Consider the following 12,037-nt stretch of genomic DNA (forward strand, 5'->3'; position numbering starts at 1 on the left):
GGAAACTGAATTCAGTTCCTATAAAAGTCTATAAGAAAAGGGACCCTACTTCTCACTGATTTTATAACATCTTTAAACATGTTCTTACAGAGTTTATGTTCTTAATCGCTAGTTTTAATTCTTCGTCAACACAGAACGAAGTTCATTTAGCATGTGATGATAAAGCTTGGTATGTATTGGGGCGTGGATACCCTGCGATTGACAGCTAGTACCGTCCAATGTCTGCAGGTCATAAGTGAAGGTCTCAGTCAGGCTCCACCCCTGCTCCTCCAAATATGGTCACTTCTGGGTTCAAAAACCAAGATGGCGCTGAGCAGAATGTCAAACTCAAGGCTTTAAAAACAGCAGTTCACTAAACAATGGGTGACGTCACGGTGGGTTGACACTTTAATTATTAATAACGGTCACGACGTGTTGACCTTGTTATCTTTTTTCAGCTAATTGCATTTTATCAAATAAATACATGCAAACACTCACTACATGCATGACTTGTGTCCTCGTGTTTTATCACATCGGGAGTAATAACTGTTGTTACTGCAACTCAATGTATCAGCTGTGTTAGTGTTGAGCCTGTTAGTCTGGGCCACAGCTCAGTGAACAAGCTCGGTAAACATTTTACACAAAGACTCAACTGTGAACTGAGAATGTTGTTTGTGCGTTCAACAGGAAATCTCCAGGAACTCATCTGGTAAATCTGGTTAAAGCACGTGCGTGTGTGTGTGTGTGTGTGTGTGTGTGTGTGTGTGTGTGTGTGCGTGTGCCCGTGGAGCCTTCTGCGTGCTAAAGCTTTAGAAGCTACCTGTTCTCCCAGAACAATTAAGTCAAGCCTCTTTACAGTATCTCGGCTCCAATTAATTTTAATATTTAAACAGCCATGCAGAGACTTCTGAACCCACTAACGCAAGATTAGAGTAAACTCAATTAAATATTGATGGCCATAAATAAACATCCTAATTTGGAGAGCTGCCACGGCGTGCCGTAAATAAAGAGAAAAAATGATTTCAGTTGAAATGCTCTGCTTATTAGCTGAGCAAATGTTGAACTGGGGGGGGGGTCAGGAGAGGAGGTGAGAGGAAGGACAGAGGATTAATGTGAATGTGACAATGCCGCAGGGAGCGAGTAGGTGGAGCAACGGGGGAGCACACTGGGTTTCAGCTGTTTCTGTCCATTTTGAGATGTTTATATAAATTCTAATGTGGTTCAAAGGTAAAATGCTACAGTGCTTCCTGCATGTTTAAATAACAGCAGAGGGGATGGAGGTGAGATATCTGCCAGTCAGTGGGGGATGGAGGGTTTTTCTGAATCAGGGGCCACAATTTACACAGAGGAGCCAATAATGTGTCCAACATCGATGCACAATCGCTGATTCAGTAAAGTGCACAATTGAATTATTCCTTGTTCACTGTTGGCTCTACAGCTTTGAGCAAAGCCACACATCAATGAATTCATTTTGGAAATTGCTCCTTGTTCAGCAAATATACTTCAAAGAAGCTTAGAAAATACACATTCTTATAGTTGTACGGAAATATTTGACTTGTTTGCAGTGGGATTGCTTTGGTTTTCTTTTGTAGCCGTGCCGATCTGTAACACAAAGAATAAAGTGGTTGCTGCACAGAAAGAATGACCTGAACCTTCACAGGATTTAAAAGCTGAAATCTGACCTCATACTCCAGCTCCACTGTAGTGAAGGTGAATCACAGAAAAGTCCTCTGGGACATTCTAATATCCTCCACTTCATCTCAATCCTCCAGAATAAATTAGTTTGATCTAAAAAGTCTTGAAGATGTCAGAGAAGTTCCAAACAGAAAACAAGTGTTTGAGAGGCTGTCCACGCGCTGCGCTCTGACTGACAGTGAATCATTCATGGAGCGCAGGAAACATGATGAGAGCTTGATTAAGGACAGCGATGGTAAATCAGTCCAGACTGAAGGCTGATTAGACAAGAACTTCTACATAAAAAGCCGGAGGAGCTGAAAAATCGTCCGTCGGACACGTCCGTGAGTCCAACTAAACCTCCACATAACTGGCATCTTCTACCACGGGGAAGGTCATAACGTGCACATATTTATACTTCGGCGTCATGCACATAATGTAACAGAAAATTGTTCAAACTTGTAAAATTAATTTCTGGCAATAGGCTGTGTTAATGTTTTTGCAGTGTTGTGTTTATGCAACATGTCGTCAAAGCCGTGCCACTCGAATGCAAATGTGGAATCAAAGGCAAACATATGTACACGCAGACAGTGAGACACACGCAGACAGTGAGACACACGCACGCAGACATTAACAGAGATTCTTCCACTTCAAGCTCATGAATTCATGAGACGGTGTGCATGCCGAGCCGAGCAGACTAACATGACAGGCTCCTGACAGCTCCCGTACACAGGCACCCTGCTCTGTCTTTTAGATATACAGTATATTTTGAAAGTTATTCAAGAGCAAGCGTGTGGAGGAGCAGGAACACCACATGAATAAATAGAAATCAAACACTCAGCGGCGGCGGTTTTGGCACTTTGAGCGGAGATATGGGGGAAGGTGTCACGGGGTATGGCAACAGGGTTTGACAAGGGGGCCACGACGGGCAGCAGCCGCTGTCAGAGCGCCAGGTGGTGATGCGTGAATTGGGGGGAGAAAGGAGACGTGACGTGGTGGAGTCCTCGGCCGGCCACTGGAGGCTGTGGGAGGGGCCCTTTAACACACCGGCCACCTGTCAGAGCCCCGGCCAACTTCATGCATACTCATACCCAACATGCAAGAGCTCGTCATTTGACACATGAGCACAGGGGATACCTACTTTAAAAAGAGATGTATGCTAGATAAATGAAATTATTTGTGTCTTCATTTGTCCCCTCTATCCCTATAATTATATCTACAATTTAAGTTTGTAAATATCTGAATACAATTTCTGTTTTTGGCTTGAATGGACATTTGCAATAGAAATCTACGCCAAATGTCTCCCTGCTGGATCTGTCAATCTTTCTTTCTTTCTTTCTTTCTTTCTTTCTTTCAGAAGGATGGTGAGTGTATGTGTTTGCCTGATTCCTGCATGTGAGTCTCTGTTCTTAGTCCAGTCATCACATCACGGTTTCTCAACATTTTCCTTTTTTCCCAGGAAATGAGACATGAATCAGAGGGGGGGCTGACATCTATGAGTGCTTGCAATTTGGCGCAGTTTCAAATAAAAATCTGAATGCAGTGAATATAAATGTGGCTTTGTACGAGGACGTGTGCTCTACTGACTAGAAACCATATTCAGCTATGTTTGCAATTTGATGAGATAGAATTAACTATCAGAACTTAAAATATTAAAATAAGAATCACATGTTTTGTTTTAATGCACATTTATAAAGAAAATATCTAAATGATGTATTTTTTTTTCTCACGATGGGAGATTTAGGTTCCTCCTCACTGTGGACTCCAGTCTGTTGAGGAACACATGTAAAGAATTGGCAGCATGTCCAGAAAATTATAAATCCACTTGTTATACACCACAAATCATGTAATGGTCCTATAATCCTGAATACAAGCTTTACTGTGGTGTCGCTGCCATCTCTTCTCTCTCTCTCTCTCTCTTCTCTCTCTCTCTCTCTCTCTCTCTCTCTCTCTCTCTCTCTCTCTCTCTCCTTCCATCTGTCTCTTTGCATTTCCCGGGGGACGAGCCGGACAGTGGGCAGAGTGTTTTTTGGAGCTGGCATGTGAAGCGAAGGCAAAAGTCAGAGAGAGAAAAAAAAATAAAACTATTAAAAGAATCCTTCCATTCACAGCCACATAATGCTCTATTCATGAAGCTCCATGTGCTTTTATTATTTAAAGTATTCTCCCAGCACAGAGAGCTCCTTCCTGTCTCACTGTGAAGCCATCATCTGAGGAGCCATTTCCACAGCAGCAAAAGAAAAAAAAGTCCTATTTGTGAAATACTGATTATCTAAAATGGGACCCCAGGGGCTCGATGGAAGGGAATACCCGATTCCACAGACTTCCACGTCCCACTGGTGGATTGTAAGGTCCCCCATCCTTACTCAGCTTGATATCATTACACAAACCAACTGTCAGACTGTAATGCATCACTTGTCAGTTTGAAAATATATAATTATGCTTATCTAACAAGTTTTCAAGGCCAAATGGAGGTAATATCTCTCGTGTGAAACAATAATCTTGCAATGCATCAGTGTAATTGAAAAAAAAAGAGGGGAAAAAAAAATGCTGCTGCTTATTTGTCACCGCGCAGAGAAATGTGCTGTTTGGACAAGTGAAGAAAAGAAATCTCACAGAGGAGGTAATTAGCCGCTCGTGGGCGGACGTGTGTAAGCGATGCACGTGTCTGTGTGTGGTTTTGCGTGTGGGTTTGAGTGTGTGTCTGTCTTTCTCATTTGGATCGGAGCGTATTGTCTTACCTGCCTGCGTTGGCTCGTCTGCCTCGGCCCTCAGGCCTGTTGGTGCCACGAGCTGACAACACAAGCAGTGTGGATTTCACTCCACGAAAACTGTGACGACAGATCTTCATCAATAAATGATGTTTCCGTGATGAAAAAAAATGAACCGACACCAAATAAAAAACAACCAACTATTACGAGGTGTATTGCATTGTTGTCAACAGACAAGAGAGAAAATGATATGGTGAAAAACAAATGATGTTTTTTAAATCTTAAACAATGAATCTGTGGCTGCACGCACTGATTGGCTTCCGCTGCCGCACAAAATATCTCTCGTCAAGAAGATGATTCAGAAAGAAACACCTTTGCCATTTGACAACCTGCTGAGACAGACTATAAAGAACAAGCAGGGAGCATGGTGACATTTAGAAGAAGATAAGTTAATGTAACTGTCAAGTGTGGTCGATGTGGAGGTAACTTTGATTTAAAGTTGAGGTCCATTTAAGATCACAGAGATCTCAGCGTTGAAGTTACCTTCCCTGCTTTCAGACACAAACCGAACTCCGGATAATCTCCTGAAATTATCTGGAGGGGCTGTATGTGAGAACGCGAATGTCCAAGGCAGTTGCTCTGGACGTTCTCCAGAGTTTTTCCTGCAGGCCCCTCGAGTATAAACTCCAGAGAATGTCTGAGTGAGGTCATGTGAGAACGCAGCAGGATATTGTCTGAACAGCGAGACAACGGGATTCGAGAAATAACATTATCTGTTCAGGAAACGGCTGCAATGATAAACGGTCTCCTCTCAAACTAATCCCAGAAAATGAAAAGTACTCTAGTGAACAAGTGAGTGAATCCAACTTCTTAACTGTAAAAATTGGAAATGGAACGACGAAAGCTAGACTAAAATATCTTTCCTTTTTTTGTAAAAAATGGACCAAACATAAATTTGTCAACACTAGTTGCGACTTGGCAGAAAGAACGCTGTGCACAGGGGCGGAGTTCAGCAGGAGGAAGAGAGACACTTTAAGTGCACGTTGAGAGACACATCCAGGGAAGACGACAGGCAGGGACCTCTGCAGAACATGAAGTTAGAGCTCAGACACGGACAAAGAACTGGAAGGATTAACAGCTACCTGTCACATGTAGTGTTAGTGTACACTGTATGTGCAATCATGACGCTGCTGCAATCAGGCCCCTCTTTTCTGCCCAGGCAGGCAGATCACTGTAATTACGTAGGCATCAGCCTCGGAGGCAGCGACCCACGCTCGTTGTAATTTTGCCCAATTTATGTTATAAGGCTTCAAAGGGCCTATAATTTGAATCCCTTCAGCTTTATGGTAATGTGTTAGCATTGACTGGCACACCTTTGTGCCCACATAAAATGAGCACATGGGCTGAAAGGTGTGCAGCAGGGATTTTTTTTAGTGAGGAGAAGGGGGGGGGAGCTGTAACGACAGGGAGACTGATGGTGCATTCACACCGGTGGTTTAGTGCAGGTTCAGTGAGGTCTTTTCATTCTGGTCCAGATGTCTTCACACTGGCTTTTTTCAAACAAACCAGAATCTGTAGACGTAACTGCGAACGCACCGATGGGACAGTTTTGCTGCATCGTCATAGTTTATTTTAGAATTAAAGCAAAACATAAGAACAAATTTGAAGATTCATTTTTTTTCCCATTTTGCATTAGGAGAATAAACTTGAAATTTCAAGATTAAAGTCGAACTTCTAAGAATATATCAAACTGATGAAGTTAGGTCCTCTCCACAAAATACTTTGTCATGATTCTGCTGTGGACTTCGAGAGCTTTTGAAAGACTTTTGTGAACTTTATTTTGCATTAGACTCATTTCTGTATTAATAGTCTTTAGACTTGTTTTTTCAGTTGTTTGGTCTATTTATATTTGTTCCTGTCTTACTTTGAAATTATTTGTCTTGTTTCGTGTCCTGTCTTTGTCTCGCTTCCTGTCGCGCCCTAATGTGTTTCACCTGTGTCCAACTAACCCGACCTCCCTTGAGTATTTAGTCAAATAAATAAATAACAACACACACTCCGAGGATGTGAGGCTGTGACTTTCATGGTGGGAACCGCTGGTCCTCTCTGTGGTTTTGTTAGGTCTCAACCTCACTATTACTGTGTGTTGTATTTTGGTGCTATAATGATCAACATTCCACTTATTAAAATGCAAATTGGAAAAAATGAACTTCTTACATTTTTTTTCCGCCTTTATACTTTTCCGTATCAACTGATAACAAGTAAATCTGAATACAAAACCAAACTGAAGGAAATAAAAAGTCCAAAGAAGTGAAATGTAAATTCAACGTCAACACAAATACAAAAACAAGACCAAAGAGAGAGTCCACAAAGTAATATTAATCAAACAGGTTTGGTGTGAGAGCAACCTGGGAGATGAAGGTAGTTTGAGGACACACAGACACACACATTCTGACACACGCAAACCTATTTACAACACACACACACAAACACACACATTCTGACACACACAAACCTATTTACAACAGACACACACAAACACACACATTCTGACACACACAAACCTATTTACAACAGACACACACAAACACACATTCTGACACACACAAACCTATTTACAACAGACACACACAAACACACACATTCTGACACACACAAACCTATTTACAACAGACACACACAAACACACACATTCTGACACACACAATCCTATTTACAACAGACACACACAAACACACACATTCTGACACACACAAACCTATTTACAACAGACACACACAAAACACACATCCCACACACACAAACCTATTTACAACAGACAAACACAAACACACATTCTGACACACACAAACCTATTTACAACAGACACACACAAACACACACATTCTGACACACACAATCCTATTTACAACAGACACACACAAACACGCACATACTGACACACACAGACCTATTTACAACAGACACACACAAACACATGCAAACCTATTTACAACAGACACACACAAACACACACAAACCTATTTACAACAGACACACACAAACACACACATTCTGACACACACAATCCTATTTACAACAGACACACACAAACACACACATTCTGACACACACAATCCTATTTACAACAGACACACACAAACCTATTTACAACAGTTTTAGTAGTAAGACAAGATTTTTCGTCTTTGCAAACAGAAACAATGTTTGTGTTTGTTTGCTCAAAGAGACACACACACACACACACACACACACACACACACACACACACACACACACACACACACACACACACACACACACACACACAGACGTGATGACATGACTCCTCTGTTCCTCCTTCCTGTGTGAATGCCTTTCCGTCCATTTGCTCGATCACAGGGTGCTAAAGGCAGTGACTGCTTCAGAAGGTGTCGAGAGGTCACGAGATAATCTGAAAGCTCTTCTTTGAATTTCACACAATGCGTTTCAGAACCGAAAAAAGGAAACCGCCAGTCGGTGAACGGGAAGAAAACAAGCTGGTCGGGTCAAAGGTCGCGGTGCCTCACATTGCGTCGGACCAGGATTAATAACAAGGCTACGATTCCTCCTCTCATCCTCGCCGGTGGTTCTCGCCGCCCCTCCTTCCTCCCCGGCTCTCTGTCTCTTCCTCCTCTCTAAGGGCTTCTTAATGACTAACCTGTCAGGATTAACATCTCCCCCTATTTCACACTGCGGTATCCAGCTTCCTCCTCATCCTCTAATGAACAGCCACGGCTCCAAGGACAGAGCAGACAGGGGTGAAGACGGATGAAAAAACTCAAAAGAGCACATCGCCGCCAAGCCTCGCATTTCAGGAACCCACGCCACCCACATCACGCCAAGACTGGCTCTTTTTTCTTTTTTCTCTCGCCCCCCTTTTACCGTCCTCTGTCGTTCCGGCCTTCTGATGGTTAGGACAACTTAATTAATCACTGTACAGCTCTAATGAATTGACTGGCCGGGCTGTATTGATCCCTGGGGTATCAACGGCTCGCCTTTGTGAAGTCTAATACCCTCCTCTGAGCTCAGAGATCAAACATCTTGAGGAAACGTGGGAAGGGATATCACACTGAAACCTTTTTGTATGTTTTTTTGAAGCGTAAGAGGAGGTCAGCACGGACGACTCTGGCTCAAGCCACTTCACAGAATACGGGCGTCAGACAGGAAGCAAATCCTCATCTCCATCCCCCACACGTCTCCCCGCTCCTCTTCAACCCTTTTCCTCCGCTTGTGTTACACGTGTCACATTTATAGAAATAACATTCCTTTCATCAGGGGAATTAGTGTTATATTTCAGGTTGTCTTAAATCAGAAGAGGAGCTTACAGCTTATTAAAGTGTCGTCACGGCACCAGCACCACCACCGAGGATGCTGGGGGATTTGGCATCCTTCTTGGAGACTGGATCGCTCAGATCTTTTTCTAGGCCGAGGTTAGATTAGGCATTGATCTGAAAGGCTAATTTGATGCCACATTACAGCTGTGAAATTACAGCACTGTACAGCTCCCATTTAGGAATACGAGCCGGACAAGTCCCTCTCCACTTCTCAGAAATCAGTTATGTAAATGCACCCTGAGTAGAAGTGAAAAGCCTCGGCCACGTGCAGCCGCAGAATTCAATTATTAGTCGTCAGCTCTTAATCTAAAACATGTTCCACACCTTCATCAAACTGCAGGTCTCATTTCTGTTGTACCGGGTCACGCTAGAAGTCATGCAGGCTATAGCTTGCAATTCATAACACAATATTTCATATCTGCACACGCACACACACACACACACACACACACACACACACACACACACACACACACACACACAAACAAAGTAGTAAACAAACAGCATCTCTGTTTTTGACCCACAACCTTTGCTGATTGGCTGTGTAACACTCTTGATAAAATAGATGACATTCAAGCAAAGTATGAATTCCAGTGGGTAATTATTATCATGCAGACTAACACAACAAGAAGTGTTTTTCCTTACACCTCATATCAGTGTGACACGTATAAACTGTACAGCGTAGAATACAAAGGCGAAATCTATTCCATGTATATAAATGTACTTTTTTAAAGGTGCATTCAAAGTCAAAAGGTCAAAGTCAACTTTATTGTCAATTCTGCCGTTTGAACAGGACATAGACGGGATTGAAATTCTGTTTCTCTCTAGAGAAACATATACGTACACAGAAGAAGTACACAACATATTAAGTACTCAACACATAGTACATAGTACAACATAGTATGCAGTCAAATAGGTTGAGAGAATAGTGCAAACTAGAATAATGCAAAAGTACTTCATGGAAAGTGATGCAATGTTCATCCACAGGATTTAGTAAAATAGAAGTTAAGATAGCAACAGTTGTCCTATGATGGCAGCATTTACAGTAGAAAAAAAAATAAGTTAGAAAATTTGAAATTACTACAAAAAGTGACTGGTGCATGTTTGCATTGAGAAAAGAGGGCATATTAACCCCTTATATCAGGGGTTAATATAAGTCTAAAGATAGACTTTTATAGTGCAAGTGATGAGAGTCAAGGACACAGCATTATTGTTGAGTATGTGGATACACTTTAATTGGGAAAGCATTATTAAGCGTTAATAATTAATGCTTCATGTTTGATTAATGAACGCCTTATAGATGGGTCATAAAAATTTCAACGAGCATAAGTCCTCAAATACAACTTGCAATGTGTTTGTTATTCTCTTTAATTCATCAGAGATAACCCCTCTCCCCAAGGGGTTAATAAATGATTAATAAACCTATAATAAAGTCTTTAACTTATAAACCCTATAATGTGCAATCTAGAAAGGATAGATTCACATTTTCCTGAAGCGTTGTTTCTCTATGTCTTGGTCATGAGGACATCCAGGGGAACTCAAGAATACATTTTTTGTGAATGAGCACACTGCTGATCCACTTCCCACTATCCAAAATGAATCTAGAAACGAATACTTGGACATGAATCGGTGTGACGAGAACTACCTAAAATTACAGACACCATCTTTGAAGTCCATCCACAAACATGGAGGAGGTGGGGTTAATGACCTTTACTGCAGCCAGCCAATGGGTGGCGATTGAAACGCTTTGGCTTCATTTTTGGGGAGAAGTTGCGTCGTCCATCTTTATAAACATCTATGCTGATGTCATGTAAACAGAAACAACAATTAATGCTGTACAATACACTTGCAGCAATTAACATTTTATGGAAACAAACACTATTTAAAGAAATGTTAGATGTGCCTGAATCTGTTGTGATGTGATGAGCTTTGTTTTCTTGAACCATTAGAAAGATAAAACTGAAGAAATGCTGGGCCGATCAAACGAACTAACAAATGAATGAAAAAACAAATAGAAACATCTACAAGTAAATACAATTTAAACAGGGGGGTGACGGAAAGGTCTTCAGCTGTGTCCAAACTGGGGAAAATGCAGATGTCAAAGTCCAAAACATCTGGAGGCCTCAGTCAATTGTTCATATGTGGTCCACCATGTCTGTTTGTGTCTTTGTCCGGACACTTCTAAAGCGTCATTCTGCGGCACCGCTGTGTTGCTCTGTGACTGAGTGACTGCCTGGCTCGTGATGCCGGCAGATTTAAGCGGAGAGGACACTCTCTCCATCTCTGATCCCGACACCAGAGCACTTGCACAATGCAGTTACTCAGTGAAGTCGAGCTGCCATAAACTAAATCCCTCTCACTCTGCACCTCCCCCCGATCCCCTCTCAACTGCCCTGTCCCCCCTCCCCTCGCTCTCTCTGTCACACACACACACATCACATCTGCACACACACACACACACAATGAAATGCTCTTCAACTTTACTCAATGCCCAAGTGTTGCAGCCGACCCCCCTCCCCCCTCTTTCCTCTTTCCATCCCTCTTTCATGCTCTCATGCTGATGCACTGGGTGGGATTATGCGCAGAGGCTGTGTGCCGTGCCGTCCCCCTGCCGCGCCGGGCCGTGCGCCGCCAGGCCCTGTCTGCATGGCTGACTGTATTAAACATAAGCAGCTTTACTTGATAGGGCTCTATCCAGCTTTAATTACCGCAAACTCACAAAGTCTGCGGACGACGGCACTCCGCGCTGCCGCCACTTTGCAGAACAAACAGGGCAAAAGCCACTCATCTGTAATTCTGCAAACAGAGGAGAGAGATGCCAGTGATGGAGGCCCTGTGACGAGCAACTCACATTTAGCATCATTAGAACCATCAGCTGTAATGCTATGCTCATGATGGGTGATGGTGAGGATGATGGTGATGATGATGGTGATGAATTCATTATCGCGGTCAGTGTAACAATGGGGCTGCCTGAAGGTAAGGGTGACCTGGATCTGCTCATTGCCTCTGCAGCGTAAACACTGAATCTCAATATTGTGCTCAAGGTATAAGAGCACAAACAGACTGTGTGAGGTTCTGCAGAACTGAGCAGGAGAACTTTCTTTCTGCAGCTAAATGAGATTTGTTCTATCATTCTGAAAGCTGAGATTGTTATGACTAATAATAAGAATAAGAATAAGAATAGGATTAATTATACATGTAATAATGATTGTTTAGAGCAGGTTTAGTACTAACTTTGTGTCCATTTCAACAGTTGAAACAAAGCTAATTTAAAATTTCACAAGTACACAAGTGTTTTCAGTTATTCTGGTTGATTGTATA

This window comes from Hippoglossus stenolepis, chromosome 10, assembly GCF_022539355.2.
Source record: "Hippoglossus stenolepis isolate QCI-W04-F060 chromosome 10, HSTE1.2, whole genome shotgun sequence".
Taxonomy (NCBI): Eukaryota; Metazoa; Chordata; class Actinopteri; order Pleuronectiformes; family Pleuronectidae; genus Hippoglossus; species Hippoglossus stenolepis.